Source organism: Schistocerca americana, chromosome X (genome assembly GCF_021461395.2).
Source record: "Schistocerca americana isolate TAMUIC-IGC-003095 chromosome X, iqSchAmer2.1, whole genome shotgun sequence".
NCBI lineage: Eukaryota > Metazoa > Arthropoda > Insecta > Orthoptera > Acrididae > Schistocerca > Schistocerca americana.
This window is the reverse complement of record NC_060130.1, coordinates 966,697,947-966,714,966: the sequence shown is the minus strand read 5'-3', so window position 1 is coordinate 966,714,966 and position 17,020 is coordinate 966,697,947. Positions and strand designations below refer to the sequence as shown.

General features: G+C 41.1%; 1 protein-coding gene across 1 annotated transcript in view; it reads left to right on the top strand.

Annotated features, from left to right (window-relative positions):
* LOC124555342 overlaps nucleotides 1-17,020 on the top strand; it is an 856,442-nt gene that overhangs the window by 174,617 nt on the left and 664,805 nt on the right. The gene's annotated exons all lie outside the window — the stretch shown is intronic.

Genomic DNA, 17,020 nt, shown 5'->3' with positions numbered 1-17,020 from the left:
ACTCTCTAGTTTCATTTGGTAATTGTTTTAAAGTGAGAATAATTTTCCATTAATTCATTAATTACTAAGATCATGGCACTAATGAACTAAATTTGTTAACATAGTGAATACTTACTTATTACTAATTAAGATCTTGGTCCTTCCATAACTGCATGCACTTCAGTGATAGATACTGTCAGGTTTATGGCCTCCAGCACTAGCAATAGTGTTTCTGGGCCCCCAAAGGCCATGACCAGGCCGAATAGTTTAAATCCAGCAACTTCTACAGCTCTTCAAAAGTTTCCACTGAAATGTGTTCCACCTCATGCTGCTATTGACTTCATATGTTCTCCGGCTCTGAATTTGCCTCCATGACTACACTAAGGTCAATCTTCTGGTTTATTTGGTCACTGTACAGCTGCATGCCATGGATGCTTGCTATGGGGTGCATAGAAGTAACTCTGGGCACTCCCCACACGTATCACCGTGCCACATCATAATCTTCTCTTATGTTTACTACTTTTGTGTTATTCCTATCTTGTCTTTGAAAATTAATCCCCAGCTCTCTCCTGGATACCTTTTTGGCTATTTTGTTTAACTTATGCCACTTTGATTCATCCTGTATGATGATATGTACTGTTTCATTCCATTTCAGCTCTTTTGTACTGGACAATTTCTCAAAAATGGCTACAGTACTGAACAGGATGTTCTGGTGTTCGAATTTCTCCAGTCACACTCACCATTAAGTTGACATCCTATTGTGTTCAGATATGTTGGGTAAGACCCTTGTCCTGCAAGCAAATTTATCATACCCCTTTAACATAGAAGGTTCTTCATTTGAATAGTTTGGAAAAAATCTCATAGCTATGTCATCCTGTTGTTCCTACCTCCCAGTCTTTCAACCATTCTTGTGTTGTGCCCAAAGTGATATCCTGCTTAGTGTTTTCTCATTAAACCTACATCCCTGCCATTTTTTCTCTGACGTATCTTTCTAACCAGTATTGAGGTCCCTTCTTGCTGATTACTAGGCCCAAAGAGCAAATTCTTAATATTATCAGAAGGGATTCCATAGAAATTGTCCTGTAAATTTCAGTAATATGCTCCTCTCCACTCTACATAGAGCTAGTTTAGATTAGCTTGTCTTGCCTTACACACACACACACACACACACACACACACACACACACACACACACACACAGTTGCAGTGTAACCTGCAATAGAAGCAAGTTTATCTTTGTGATACACTCTGGTGATGTCTAGAGGTAGACAGAACTTGTGTGGCCAATCATAAGGAAACATCACCAACTTGTCCCCATATTTTAAGGAGAGTAAAAAGCACACTTGCAAGATATGAGCTCCAGCTATTGATCCCATATGAAAATATGGGCCATATTTCTGATAGTATCCAGTTATGACCTTCTAAAAAACAGTGTTTAAACGTTTTCATGCACCAGTTGTTTGTCGTAAGCTCCGCCCCACTGCAGCTTTGCCACCTAATGCCCAAATGCGAAGTACTGTACAACAGAGTGACTACTGGAGTCCTCCTGTTTGCAAGGTGCTGAATGCAAAAGAAGGTGAGGGGGGGGGGGGGGGGGAGGTGGACACGTCTCCCCAACATTTTGAAACGTTATTTGAGAGCACATCATTCAGTGCAAAAAATAGTAAGTAATATGAGTGTGTAACATGTCAGTCTCACACATACATACACTCAGTATTAATTTAACAATATTCTCATATCCATACACTGCAGCAATATATATACACCTCAAAATCAAAATGAGAATATCTAAGCACCTGAAGAATTATTATGAAATTCGTTTTACAAAATCATGCTAATCACATTGAAGATAATCAAACAGTGTTACACTATTTCTTGAACCCCTTAACATATTGATCTTTTTTTTTTCAAATTATGTTTCAAAAATATTTTTTTACTAGTGACATACATTCCACAACAAATGACATTATATATATAGGTAGCTTTCAAAACTCAAAATAAAGAGTTACAAAATTTTGAAGATCACCAATAATAAAATTCCAAGTATACTCATGTACTGGACTTTGACTAAAATATTCTGACACTTGAAATCCTTTTTTAGTTTCTGTGTAACTATGTGATCCAATCATGTACAGGGTGATTATAATTAAAGTTAAACTTTCAACATGCTGAAGAAATAACACCACTGGTCAGAATGACATCAAATTCCTATGGAATATTATCAGAGAAGAGGGAAAACATATAGCATAAGAAAAAAATAGTGTGAAAATTGATCAATAGTGGCGCTTTATGTGTCAAAATATGTAAACAAAAGCACCTGTCATGTGCACGACCCATTGAAGTTGGTATAAACATGCCGGGTACACAGCTTTTCCTCCTTTCATGTCTGCTCCATTCGCCATAGCTGTCTCAATGCAGGATCATGTTCTGCTTGTAAAGCTGTATTAAGAGAATGATGACTGTGCACACATCACTCTGCAGAAGTTCCGGACACTGAAAGATTTGAAAAACAGGTGTTGGTCAGGTGACTGCCATTGGGCTGGAGAAAATGATTCGGGAATTCGAAAAGGTGGGTTCTTTTTGTGTGCAACGTGGTAGAGGGAGGAAACAAATTGCTTCAAATCAGTGGAAACAGTGGCCACAGCAAAGTAGGAGGAGATGATTGGTGGTGTGCAAACATGTAGTGCACAGAGAATTGCCCGGACATTGGACATACCCATGAGCATGGTGCGTAAAATCCTACGAAATGTCCTTCTTTGCTATATATTCAAAATTACCCATGTGCACGAGTTGCTTCCTGTTGACCTGACAGCAAGAGAGGCCTTTGCTTTAGAATTTCTTGCTCACGTGGAAATGGACAATGATTGGCCATGGAAGATTTTGTGGACAGACGAAGTCCACTTCCGTCTGGCAGGATATGTCAATACACAGAATTGTTGAACATAGGCTATGGAAAACACACACACAAGTCAACCAGTACCACCTCATCCTGAAAAGGTCACAGTGTGGTGCGGGTTTACCCCATCATTTACCATAAGGCTATATTTTTTCGAAGAGACAGGTGCTTCCAGTCCTGTTCCGTGCACCATCACTGGTAAGCGCTATAAGTGTCGTTTGCACAACCACGTTATTCTAGCTCTCCAACAGTGTTGATTAAAAACCGATGTGATTGATGCTTTTTATGCAGTTTTTGGCCTCAGGACAATTACAAACCAATGTGCATGATGCTTTATATGTGGTTTTCGGCCTCAGTACAATTAAAAACCAATTTTTCCCATCCAATGTGTTATTACCTTGTCGTGGTGTTTGGGTTTACGTAACCAACAGTATCACAGCTGTACACCCATGTGTACTGAGTAGTACAGTTTGTTTACTGTCAGATGTACACCTTAGGCATTGTTGTATGATTCATTTATCATTTGTAGTAGACCACTATTAAATTATGATGCGTACAGCACCATCTATTGATACATTTTGTAACTATTTATTTTTCTTCTGCCATATGTTTTTCCCCTTCTCCGATAATATTCCGTTGCAATTTGATGCCATTCTGACCAGTGGTGTTATTTCTACAGCAGTTTGAAAGTTTAACTTGGATTATAATCACCCTGTATTTTGCAATGTTTTCCTGTGCACATAAATCTTGGTGGAGCTGGGTGGAGCACAGTGGATGTATTTATCTCATACCTCTGGTGAGCTCACATCGCTCAGCTGAGTAACTACTGTCATTTTCAGTCTCTAGTAGTAGTAGTAGTTGTAGTAGTATTAGTAGTAGTAGTAGCAGCTTTATTCATCCGTAGATCTCTTTTCACAAGGATATAGGACATGTCAAAGTATTTACAAATTTAGATCAATTTAAAATAAGCTAATTCATATACATATTTATTTACAGACTTCTAGCTACAGACAATCATTAGATTTACTCCTGGTATACAATACTTTTTTTACAAATAACTTATTTAATAATGCAATGCCACACTGTTCACTCATATCTCACTAGCAGTCACTGCACACACTAACTATACACACATTGTTTCATAACACTTCACTCACTAAACACACACACACACACACACACACACACACACACACACACTGGTGATCACTGGGCCATTTTCTGTACCACAACTTCCCATTTGCTATCCTGAAGCACTGAGTCAGCAACCCTCAATAATGAGTGAGATGTTGAACTCAGAAAGAGGAAGAGGTGTTAGTATTGTGCTACGCATAGCTTGGGGGTAAGTATTTCTAGAAAGGAGAAAAAGAAGGAAAAAAAACATTAAGTGAAGGTGTTATGTGAACTGTTGGATATTTTATAATCATTATTATTTATTTGTATAACATTTTTTTATCAAACCCCTACTCTGTTTTTGCTAAGTAATCCTTCAATGTGTAAAATGTATTGCATAACAGGTACTTTTTAGCTGCATTTTTAAATAAGTGTATTTTTGCAATTTCTTTAATCTCTTTTAGTGATTTATTGTACAGTTTTATTCCTTGGTAGAAAATGCTGTTTTGAGTTTTATGTTTTTTTTTTGTGGTAAATGTAAGTTGAGTCTATCTCTTGTTGCATGGTCAGGGACAGAGCTGTTTGTGCAGTAATTACCAATGTTATTTTTGATGTGTACAACTGACTGATAAATGTGTTCACATGGAGCAGTTAAAATCTCCAGTGATTTGAACAGATCTTTACAATGAGCTCGACTAGTATTTTTGGTTATTATTCTTATGGCTCTTTTCTGGAGTTTGAAAATTGTGTTCATATTTTGTGTGTTTGTTCCCCAAAAAAGAATGCCATAGCTAAGAATTGAGTGTCCATATGAATAATATGTAACTAAAAGACACAGCATGTTACACACTGATGATAGGATTCTAAAGGCACAACATGCTAATGACATTCCATTTGCAAGTACCTTTTTGTGTTCACACCACTTCAACTGAGAATCAATATTCATTCCTAGTTTTCTTTATGTTCAATGTCACTTTATTGCTTATTGACAAATCATGAACTTCCTTGAGACTTTCATTTGCTTTCTCGGCTAGGAGTTCTCTTGTTTTCTCAGTGACTATAATATTGCTATCGTTAGTGAAGAGAATTTTTTCACCATGGGTAACACTATTTGGAAAGTCATCGGTGTATATCAGGAACAGTATTCGTCCTAATATGCTACCTTGCGGTACCCCTATATTAATTTATTTTGATTCTGGTAAGTGTTTTACTAAATGTTTAGATCTATTTGAAGTATGTGTTATCTCTACTCTTTGTACCCTATCTGTTAGGTATGACCGAAACCTGTCATTAGCTACCCCTCTTATTCCTAATGCTTCTAATTTATTTAATAGAATGTTGTGGTCATCTTTATCAAGAGCATCAAGTACAACTTTTGTGAATTCTACTATGGCTGAATCCGTATTTTTGCCACTTTGGAAAATAAACTGTGAATCGCTTAAAAGATTGTATTTATTCAGGTAATTCATTAATATGTCTTTCATAATTGCTTCTATTATTATTGAGAATGATGACAGCAGGGAAATGGGCTGGTAATTTTCTATGTCTTGTGCATTACCTTTCTTAAGCAGAGGTACAGTTCTTGCGTGTTTTAACTGCTATGGAAATGTCCCTGATGTGAAGGATTCATTTATTATATTTGTTAAGGGGCCTTGTATAGTCCCTATGTGTTGTTTCAGTACACACATTGGTACTTCATCTAAGCCTACTGACTTTTTATTTTTTAGTTTTTGAATTGTTTTACTGACTTCATTATCTGTGGTTCGAAGTAACATCATTGTATTTAGTGCAACATTATTTACTGGTGTTATATTTGTTTTGGGGAATTTTTGCCGTAACTTCTCTGCAATACTTGAAAAATACTCGTTTATATAATTTGCTAAGTGATGTGGATCATTTATTACCTTATCCCCCTCCCTTAGCAGTATGTTATTCTGCAATTGTTTGCCTCTCCCCATTTCCTTTTTTGTAACATCCCAGACAGCTTTGATTTTATTCTCTTTATTATATACTATTTTGTCATTAAATGATGTTTTTGCAGCAATCAGCCCCTTCCTATAGATCTTTTTGTATCTGTGATAGAAATTTAAGAATTCTGGATTATTGTGAATCTTTTTCATGGAACTGAAATGCTTAAGTGTTTAGGTGGACTTATGAATACCTGCCGGCCGGAGTGGCCGAGCGGTTCTAGGCGCTACAGTCTGGAAGCGCGGGACCGCTACGGTCGCAGGTTCGAATCCTGCCTCGGGCATGGATGTGTGTGATGTCCTTAGGTTTAAGTAGTTCTAAGTTCTAGGGGACTGATGACCTCAGATGTTAAGTCCCATAGTGCTCAGAGCCATTTGAACCATTTTTTTCTGAATACCTGCTTTTGTGAGATGTTGATACAGACATGCATAATTTTGGAAATGCATTTTCAAAATTAAATTTAAACAATGTGGAGAATTTAGAGAATTTCATATTCACATTGGTTTCCTTATACACTTCATCCCAGCTTTGTTTTTCAAGTTCATTTGAAAAATCTTTTATTTTTATTTCTGATAGATGTCGTTTGTAGACTTGTAGTTTAGGGAATGATTCGATGCCTGACTTCACTGTTGTTATTTGACAGAGATGGTCTGATAGTCTCAAATATTTTACAGCTACATCACATTTTTCACTGTCCGTATTTGTGGCCACATGGTCAATTACTGATGAAGTCGTCGTGGTAACCCTTGTTGCGCTATTGACCAATAGGGACATGCCAAAAGTTTGAAGGATGTTTATGAAGGTGCTGCTGGATTCATTTATGATGTTTGTGTTGATGCTAATGTCCCCATCCAGAATTATGTTGACCTTTATACTTGAGAATTTATCTAGAACTTCTGTTAACTTATTGAAAAAAGTGTCCGCACTATGACTGGGAGATCTATACACACACAAAATGATTAATTTTTTGGTGATATCAAGCCCTGTTAATTCAAAAGCTGATATTTCATAGTGTTTCTCTTCAGTTATGTTACTGAGGTCATGTCTTGATTTGAACTGTGTTCCTTTTCTGATATAAATGCATGATCCTCCACCCCTTGAAGTAGTTCTACAGTAAGAGTTTGCCTTTTCATACAATGATAATACTACATGTTGGATTTCTGTGTCTCTACACCATTGCTCAGTAATACAAACTACTGCGCAGTTTAAAGATTGGAGCTCAACTTCTAATAGTTGTATTTTATTTTTTATTGATTGCATTGTAAAGTCTGTGAAATGCCACATGTTACTCTTTCCAATGATTTGTTTTTGTTTGTGACATCTGGTATATGCGATATTTGAGGTGTTAAAATCTGTGATTGTTTCAGTATTTTTTAAAGTGCTGGAGATACTCTTTAGGCAGGGGAACCTGTTGTCTGGATTCATTCTAAAAAAGACCTATTTTTCCTACCTATGACAACAGGTATTTGACCATGTGTGGCCTGACATCCACCCGTGTACTTTCATGAATCAGCTTTCATGAAGTAACATGACAGTTTCTACACTGTCTGATCCTCTAATTCAGTGTCGAAGTCAGAAGATGCTGAACACAGGTGTTTTTTAGTATCCAAAGCTGCACACAGTAAAGACGATGTCTAGTTCCAACTACCCCAACCGAAACACTACAGCCAGGCTACAAATGTAGGGGCAGATGCTTTCTGGTGGCGGAATACATGACTATTACTGTTGAAGTGGATATAAGTGGGGTTTTATTTTTCGAAGGTCTGTTCTTATTGTACCTGAGTATACTCGGGATTTTAAGGGGACCACACCTTCGTTCAGGTAAAAAAAATTGATTTTCGGTTTTCATCATATTTTGATAGATTAAGGTTTTATTGAAGTACTGTGAAAAGGATTCTGCTGAATTTTTTTTTTTTTTTGTGTGCATTTAAAGAGCATTCTCCTACCACGTAAGTTTATGTGCCACGCCCACTTTTCTGTCACCCACTTTTCTGCATATATTTTAGATCTTTATATCCCCTACATTGCACGTTAGTGTTTTTTTTTTTACTCCCGAGTGTTTTGGCTATCCTTGGAATGCAACGGTCAGTGTTCTTTTGTTTCTGCTGTTTGTAAACAATACTCTTTCAAACATGTGGTTAGTTTTGTTCAAGTGTGATTGCAAGTTTGCAAGTAGTTGTTATACGTAAGTTTGCAGTGTTTGTTTACATGTGTTTTGTTGTGTTTATTGAAGATGACGAAACGTAAAGGCATTTTCAAGAAATGACAATTTAGAGGAAACAAGTTTAGAAAGCTTTGTGTACAAGAGGTTATGTTGCCTGGCAATGATGTTTCTAATTGTAATTCTTCAACAAGTGCATCATCAAAGAAGCTCTCACCATTTCAAGAGAGTTAACAATGAATTTACTGTAAGTGATAGGGGGTACAGTAACATTATTATAAATTTGAGAATATTATTGGATGTAAATTCTAAATTTGTACAATGTAGACAGTGTGGTGAGTCACAGTGTGTGAAAATTTGTGAGTATGCCAGTGGGAGAAAAGGCCTGGCAATTGCTTTGGATTTAATTTGCACTAAATGCTCAGCTGTTATTTCATTTATGAGTTCTTCAAAACCAGATGCAAGTGGTCCTTATAAAATCAATACTAGATTAGTTTATGCCTTACAATCCATTGGCAAGGGCATGGCTGCATGGAGAACATTTTGTTCAGTGATGAACGTACATCAACCACCAAATAAATTTGAAAAACTGACTGCAATATTAGAGAAAGCTGTATGTGAGGTCCACGAGGAAAGCATGAAACTAGGTGCTAGGGAAGCAGTGGAAGAAAATGATGGATGTTCGGATATTACAGTTGCACTTGATGGAAGCTGGCAGAAAAGAGGACATACTTCTCTGAATGGAGTAGTGACTCTCACAAGTGTAGACACCGGTAAAGTGTTAGATGTGGAGATAATGTCTAAATATTGCAAATGTTGTAAAGTCAATGAACATAAAGAACACAACTGTGTGGCTAATTTTAGAGAAACAAGTGGTGGTATGGAAGGTCATGGAGTGCAACAAATATTTCATCGCTCCGTAGAAACAAGAGGCGTACAGTACACCAAATATTTGGGCGATGGTGACAGTAAGGCATACAACAATGTGGGGAACTCTAAGCCATATGGAGATGCGATTGTTAGCAAAATAGAACGATTAGGTCATGTTCAAAAATGTTTGGGACAAGGCTGAGAAAACTAACTGTTGATATGAGAGGAAAAAATTAGAAGATGGAAAATTGTTGACCGGACAGGGTCGGTTAACTAAAACTGAAATAGAAAACTTGCAGGTATACTATGGGCAGGCAATTAGGAAAAATAAAGAAAATCTGGAGGCAATAAAGAGAGATGTTTGGATCATATTCTTTCATAAGTCCTCTACTGATGATAAGCCATGTCATGGATTGTGTCCATCAGGAGAAAATTAGTGGTGCAAATACAATAGGGCTCAGGAAACTGGTGAATCTTATTCTCACTAGCATTCTCTTCCTGCAGCTGTTATTACAGCAATTAGACCTATTTTCAGATACTTGGCTCATCCTGACATTCTAAGCAAATATTTTGCATGGGCAGACACAGAACCCAAATGAATGTTTCAAGAGCATATTTTGGAACCGCCCTCCTAAAGCTGTATTTTTAGGCATGCATACAATGAAACTAGGAGTTCGTGATGCTGTTATTACATTCAGTTGTGGTAATATTGGAAAGTGTTGGGTACTGAAAAAGCTGGGAATTAATCCTGGTGAAAATATCATCTCTGGGCTGCAACACTGCAATAAAATGAGGATAGCCGATGCAGACAGGTCTGCATCAAATATGGTCAAGAAAGCAAGACAAACATCCAGGAAGGTGAAAAAGAAACTGGAAGACCTGCTAGAGGCCAAAGAAGGGCCATCATATGCAGCAGGACAGTTTTAATTAACTGTAAGTAACAAATTTCAAAAGTTTTTTCTTTAAAGTCAATTTCCCGCAAACTAAAATTTTCAGTACATATGTCCCATTATATCAGAAACTGTCATAGATAAATGAATGAAATTTTCAGAGACTCTGAATTACATAAAAAGCCACCTCTGGTACTACATTCATTAATATTCCCTCACTAGGGGGAAGTATTTCTTAAAAACTATAAAATGGATAAAGTAGATTTTAGTACAGTTGACTCTATTAGCATCAAGTAACATACAGTGAAAATATTAAGGTCCTGCATCAAATAGTTTTTTCAGAAATGGGTCACATACTTGCCTAAATTAACATTGGTTAGATAGGCAGGGTGTGGTCCCCTTAAGTCTGAGGCAAAATAATAAAAACGAGATAATTCGGGTCATACAATGTAAGCTTTCATGGCTGGTATTGTCTTCACTTAAAACTTCGGGGCTGATAGACCGTGGTCGAAGTATAAAACTCTCTCCTGACGTTTCATCTCCGACTGCAGGAGACATCCTCAGAGGTAAAGCGGCAAACTGCGAAGAGAACTCAAGGAAGCGCTGATTATATAGGTAGTACAGGGGGCGCCACTGTCGATCACGTGTCGTCGGCTATGAGATTGTCTCTGGTAATGCCAACATTCTCGATTGAAGGTAATCAATCGCCACGCGGTGCAACGCTGACATACAAATTTTATCCAGTTTAACACCTTCGTCTTTCCTGTTAAAATTATTACGATGTTTATCAATCTCGATAGCGTGCATAATAATGTGAGGATTTTGATATAATGCTCCTCTTGCTGAATTTTATTTCATGATCACCTTCCTGGTCAACATGTTCCACTACGGCTGATTTATCCATGTGACCCAGGTGGCAATTCCTCTTATGTTCAACAAGACTGGTGTTCACACTTTTCTTTGTGGTACCGATGTAAACCTGTCCACAACTACAAGAAATTTTATATACCCCCGGTGTAGCCAAACGGTGTCGTGCATCTTTTGCTGACCTTAAAAATTCTTTTATTTTCCTAGTGGGTCTGGAAATAGTTTCCACCCCATACTTGCCTAAAACTTTCCCAATGCGATCTGTGACCTTACTAATGAATGGAAGAAAAACTTTGCCCTTGGGTGACTGTGTTCGTTGTTACTCCTGATTCTCTGCCTAGAGCGAAGTGCTTGATCTATATCCTTGCTAGAATAGCCATTCTTCAGGAAACTTGACCGTACATGTTCAATTTAATCTTTTAAATAAACAGGTTCACAAAGTTTGTACGCCCTGTCTACCAAAGTTTTCATTATACCTCTTTTTTGTCTAGGGTTGTGGTTTGAATCTTTATGTAGATAACGATCAGTATGTGTGGGCATTCTATACACATTATGGCCCAACGTTCCGTCCAGTCATTTAATCACAGACACATCCAGGAAATTCAATTGCCCATTCCTTTCCGTCTCCATAGTGAATTGGATTTTCGGATTAATGCTGTTTAAATGTGTCAGGAAGGCATCCAACTCCTCTGCTCCATGTGTCCATACTACGAACGTGTCATCGACATAGCAATACCATCTGGCTGGTCTCTTACTGGCAGTCTGCAACACCCGTTGTTCAAAAGTCTCCATAAATAAGTTAGCCACAGCAGGACTGAGAGGACTGCCCATAGCCACCCCGTCGATCTGTTCATAAAAGTTATTATCGTATTGAAAGTAGGTTGTGGTGAGGCAGTGTCAGAATAATGCCACAATATCGGTAGGAAAAATATCCGCCATGGATAAGATAGCTTCGTTTACTGGAATCCTGGTAAATAACGACACAACACCAAAACTGACGAAGATATCATCCGGGCCCATGCTCGTTTCCTTCAACTTGTCAATGAAATGAGCTGAATTTTTAATATGACTGTCCATCCTACCAACATAAGGCTGCAGCATTGAGGCAAGTTAAAGGGGGGAGGCACTGTCATGAGTGATGAAATACCAGTGGTTATAGGGTTCAGTAAAGACCCTTTTTTAGGGTAGGGAGGACAGAAAGAAACCAAATTCTAAGAGAGGTTAGGACTGAGACAAACCTTCAGTTTGAGAAAGAAATCAAAGAACATAATTCTAGCTTATTATATCAGCATAAACAGCTATTGGTTAAGAAGTTTCAACAGTCAGCAGATATTTCAACTCTACTCAATGTGAAATGTCAGCTACCTTTATTGCATCAAAATATTCGAGGACTGAGAAATAAAATTAATGAATTTATTATCTGCATAGATGAATTAGAGTCCTCAAACCCAGCTGATATAATCTGCCTCTCTGAACATCATTTGGCAAGAACATCCCATCCCCGTGGGGCATTGGGACTCCCGGAAATGTCCATCCTGCCAAGTGTCCTTTGCTGCGGCTGGGTAGTGCCCGTGCGGAGGGCCCCTGGTCAGAGTGGATGGCATCAGGGTGGATGACACGCCATGAAGCGTAGTCCATCACCTCTTGCTGGTGGTTAAACACCAGCAGACTAAGGGATCACGAGTGCAATTCAACGCACGGAAGCATGACCCCAAATCATTCCCCTCCCTGGCCACACCATGGGAGGAATGTCAGGCTAAGGATGGCAGCAGAACTTATTTGCCCCGGTACCTTCTATGTTTGAGAGCTGATGGGGAATCTTTCATGACAATGAAGCCTCAGTTTCTTGTTGAGCATATAGAGGACAAGTTCAGGGAGGTGGAAGGCTTGTCCAAAATGATATCTGCATCAGTCTTAATCAAAACAGCATCCTCTGCCCAGTCACGGGCGTTAGTCATTTGTGACAAGCTGGGGAATGTTTCTGTAACCATCACGCCCCATAAGAGACCTTCTTTTGCAGTCCGACGATAAGCTGCACACCAATTTAGAGCAGCGAGGTGTACATTTCATCCGATGTGTCCACCGGGGTCTTAAGGATAATCAGGTTGCCACTGGTGCCTTCATCTTGGCCTTTGAGGGTGATGGTCTACCGGTGTGATGTAAAGCCCTATATCCCTCCCCAGATGCAGAGCCTTAAGTGCTATAAGTTTGGCCATATGTATACCTGCTGTACGTCACATGCTGTGATTGTGGACGCCCATCGCATCCCAATACTCCATGTGCCCCGCCTCCCATCTGTGTCAACTGTGGAGAACACCATTCGCCTTGCTCACCTGATTGCAGGATTCTCCAGAAAGAAAGGAAAATCATGGTGTGCAATACCCTGGACAGGCTGATCTACACTGAGGCTAAGAGAAAATTTGCACAATTGGAACGCCTGCATCCTGTGCATATGACATCGTCTTACGCCGCCGCTACAACAGTTCTGGCACCATCAGCTCTGCCAACCCAGGTCACTTCTCAGAGCCAGAAGATTACAACTGCCCTCTTGATGGTGGGGGGCATTTCCCTTCCTGTTGCTCCTGGACCACCTACTTCAGGAGAAACACCCCCCAAACCATCGGGGACATCAGTCCCCACTTCTAAGCCAGAGAAGCGTAAGTCTTCTTCGTCTTCTCTCACTAGGAAGGGATCACTTGGGTCACTCCCTTCCCTGGTTTCTTCTAGTGGGAAAGAAGACACCCACCAGTGGCTGAAGAGCCCCAAAGCAGTTTGTCATACAGCTTCACGCTCATCCTCAGTCCCGGAGACTGAGCCAGTGAAGTCCTCCCAGCTAGGGAAACCCAAAGAGCAGCGAGAGAAATCCAAAAGGAAAACCCCTAAGACCAAGGAAATTGCGGTGGCACCCACACCACCGCTACCTACAAGCCTGCGGCTGAGGATGGGGTGGAGATTTTGGCGTCTGTTGGGGACCTAGATCTCGCCAGACCCTCAGACACAATGGATGTAGACTGCTCAGGCAATAAATCGGTGGCAGCAGGTGACTCTGAGGTGTTAACATCCTCTTTGAATGATCCATGCCTTCCCAGTCTCACGATGTCATTCTCCAGTGGAATTGTGTCGGTTTTTTCCACCGCCTGGCTGAGCTACAGCAACTGTTAAGCTTTGCACCTACTATCTGCATTGCCCTCCAGGAAACCTGGTTCCAAGCAATGTGGACTCCTGCCCTCGGTGGCTATAAGGGATATTACAGGAACTGTAGTGACTATAGTCGAGTGTCAGGTGGAGTTTGCGTTTATGTCCTAAAGTCGGTCGGTAGTGAACATATGCCACTTTGAACCCATCTTGAAGCTGTGCCTGTCAGAATAAGGATGACGCAGGAAATAACTGTCTTCAATGTATATCTTCCTCCAGATGGTGCAGTACCCTGAATGTATTAGCTGCACTGATTGGTCAACTCCATAAACCTTTGCTACTTCTGGGAGATTTTAATGCCCATAACCCCTTGTTGGATGGTACCATGCTTGCTGTCTGAGGCGGAGATGTCGAAACTTAACTGTCTCAGTTCGACTTCTGCCTCTTAAATACTGGGGCCACCACACATTTCAGTGTGGCTCAAGGTAGTTACTCGGCCATTGATTTATCAATTTGCAGCCCAGGTTTTCTCCCATCTATCCACTGGAGAGCACATGACGACCTGTGTGGTGGTGACCACTTCCCCATCTTCCTGTCACTGACCCAGCATCAGGCACATGGACGCCTGCCAAGATATGCTTTGAACAAGGCAGACTGGGGAACTTGCACGTCTGCTGTCACCGCTGAATCTCCCCCACACGGTAACATCGATGTGATGGCTGAGCAGGTGACTAGCACAATTGTTTCTGCGACAGAAAACAGGATCCCTCGCTCTTTAGGGTGCCCGAGGCATAAGGCAGTGCCTTGGTGGTCGCTGGAAGTCGCTGAAGCAATTAACGAGCGTCGGTGAGCTCTGCAGCGGCATAAGTGGCACTCTTCCCTGGAGCACCTCATAGTTTTTAAACGGCTCTGTGCCGTGTTCGCTACCTTATCAAACAACAGAAGAAGGGGTGTTGGGAGAGATACATCTCCACCATTGGGTGCCATATGTCACTTTCCCAAGTCTGGGCAAAGGTCAAACATCTTTTCAGGTATCAGGCCCCGATAGCTGTCCCCAGTGTTACCATAAATGGCGAGTTATGTACTGATGCCGACGTGACTGCTGAGCACTTTGCTTGAGCCTGTGTGTCAGCAAATTACCCTCCAGCCTTTAGCACACTCAAACGGCGGCTGGAAGGGAACATTCTCTCATTCACTACATGCTGCAGTGAATCCTATAATGCCCCATTTACAGAGTGGACGCTCCTCAGTGCCCTTGCACATTGCCCAACACAGCTCCTGGGTCTGATCGCTTCCACAGCCAGATGATTAAATATTTCTCATTTGACTACAAGCGACATCTTCTCATCATCTTCAACCGGATCTGGTGTGATGGCATCTTTCCATCACAATGGCGGGAGAGCACCATCAATCCGGTGCTCAAACCCAGTAAAAACCCACTTGATGTGGATAGCTTTTGGCCCATCAGCCTCACCAACATTCTTTGTAAGCTGCTGGAACATATGGTATGTCGGTGGTTGGATCGGGTCCTGGAGTCAAGTTGTTTGCTGGCTTCATGTTAGGGCGGCTTCCGCCAGGGTCGCTCTACCACCCATAATCTTGTGTCCGTTGAGTCTGCAATCCAAACAGCCTTTTCCAGATGGCAACACCTGATTGCTGTCTTTTTTTACTTACATATAGTGTACAACATGACTTGGCAACATCATATCCTTGCCACATTGTATGAGTGGGGTCTCCATGGTCCACTCCTGATTTTTATCCAAAACTTCATGTCACTCTGTACTTTCTGTGTCCAAGATGGTGACTCTAATAGTTCCATCCATACCCAGGAGAATGGAGTCCTGCAGGGCTCTGTATTGATTGTCTCTCTATTTTTAGTGGCCATTAATGGTCTAGCAGCGGCTGTCGGGCCCCTCCTTCTCACCTTCTCTGTATGCAGATGACTTATGCCAGTTGGCTGCAGTGTTTTCACTGCAGAGCTGGCGGCCATATCTCATGCTCTTGAGTACATCCGCTCTTGCCCTGGCGAGTCATTTCTCCTTTATACTGACTCATTGAGCAGCCTACACGCTATCTAGCAGTGCTACCCTCGCCACCCTCTGGTAGGATACATTCAGGAGTCCATCTATGCCCTGGAACAGTCCTGCCTTTCCGCGGCGTTTGTGTGGACCCCAGGACATGTCAGAATCCCCAGCAGCGAACCTGCCGACAGGCTGGCCAAACCAGCGACGCGGAAACAGCTTCTGGAGATAGGCATCTCTGAAGCTGGCTGTCTTACACCGCTTTGGGAGATGGAATGGCATAACAGCAGGCACAACAAACTGCGTGTCATTAAGGAGACTATGAATGTGTGGAAGTCTTCCATGCAGGCCTCTCACTGGGAGTCAGTTGTCCTCTGCCAGTTCCACATTGGCCATACGTGGCTAATGCATGGTTACCTACTCCGTCACGAGGACCCACCTCACTGTCGCTGTGGCTCCCAAATGACAGTCGTCCACATCTTGCTGGACTACCCACTTTTAGCCACTCTGTGGCAGACTTTTAACTTTCCCAGCACCCTGCCTTCTTTGTTGGGCAACAATGCATCCACAGCAACTTTAGTTTTACGTTTTATCTGTGAGAGTGGGTCTTATACTTCTATGTAGGTTTTAGCGCGTGTCCTTTGTCCCTCTGTGTCCTCCACCTACTGCTTGTAGGGTGGAGGTTTTAATGTGTTGCAGAGTGGCTGGCTTTCCCTTTTTATTCTTCTGGTTGGCCAGCCACTGCAAACTGCTTTCATGTTTTACTCCTTTCTGTTTCTAGCATCTCTCCATTTTTTCTTGTCCTCTTTTGTTCCTTTTAGTATTTGTTGCCTTCCCTTTGTTCTTGTGGCTTTTCCTTTCTTTACGTTTTGTGTTATATGTTTCGTCCATTTTATTCTGACCCTTGTGGCATTGTTTTATTAGGAACAAGGGACTGATGACCTCGTAGTTTGGTCCCTTCTCGCTCTTTAAACCAACCAACCAACCAACCATAGGGTGGTGGGGGTTTTGGGTTCCAGTAAATGGGTCAGGTGTCCACTACACACAGGAGGCACCTACACAGGTAGCAGGGGCTGTGTGGTGTGGACTGGGCGGTTTTTTAGGTTAGACAGTCTTGGGA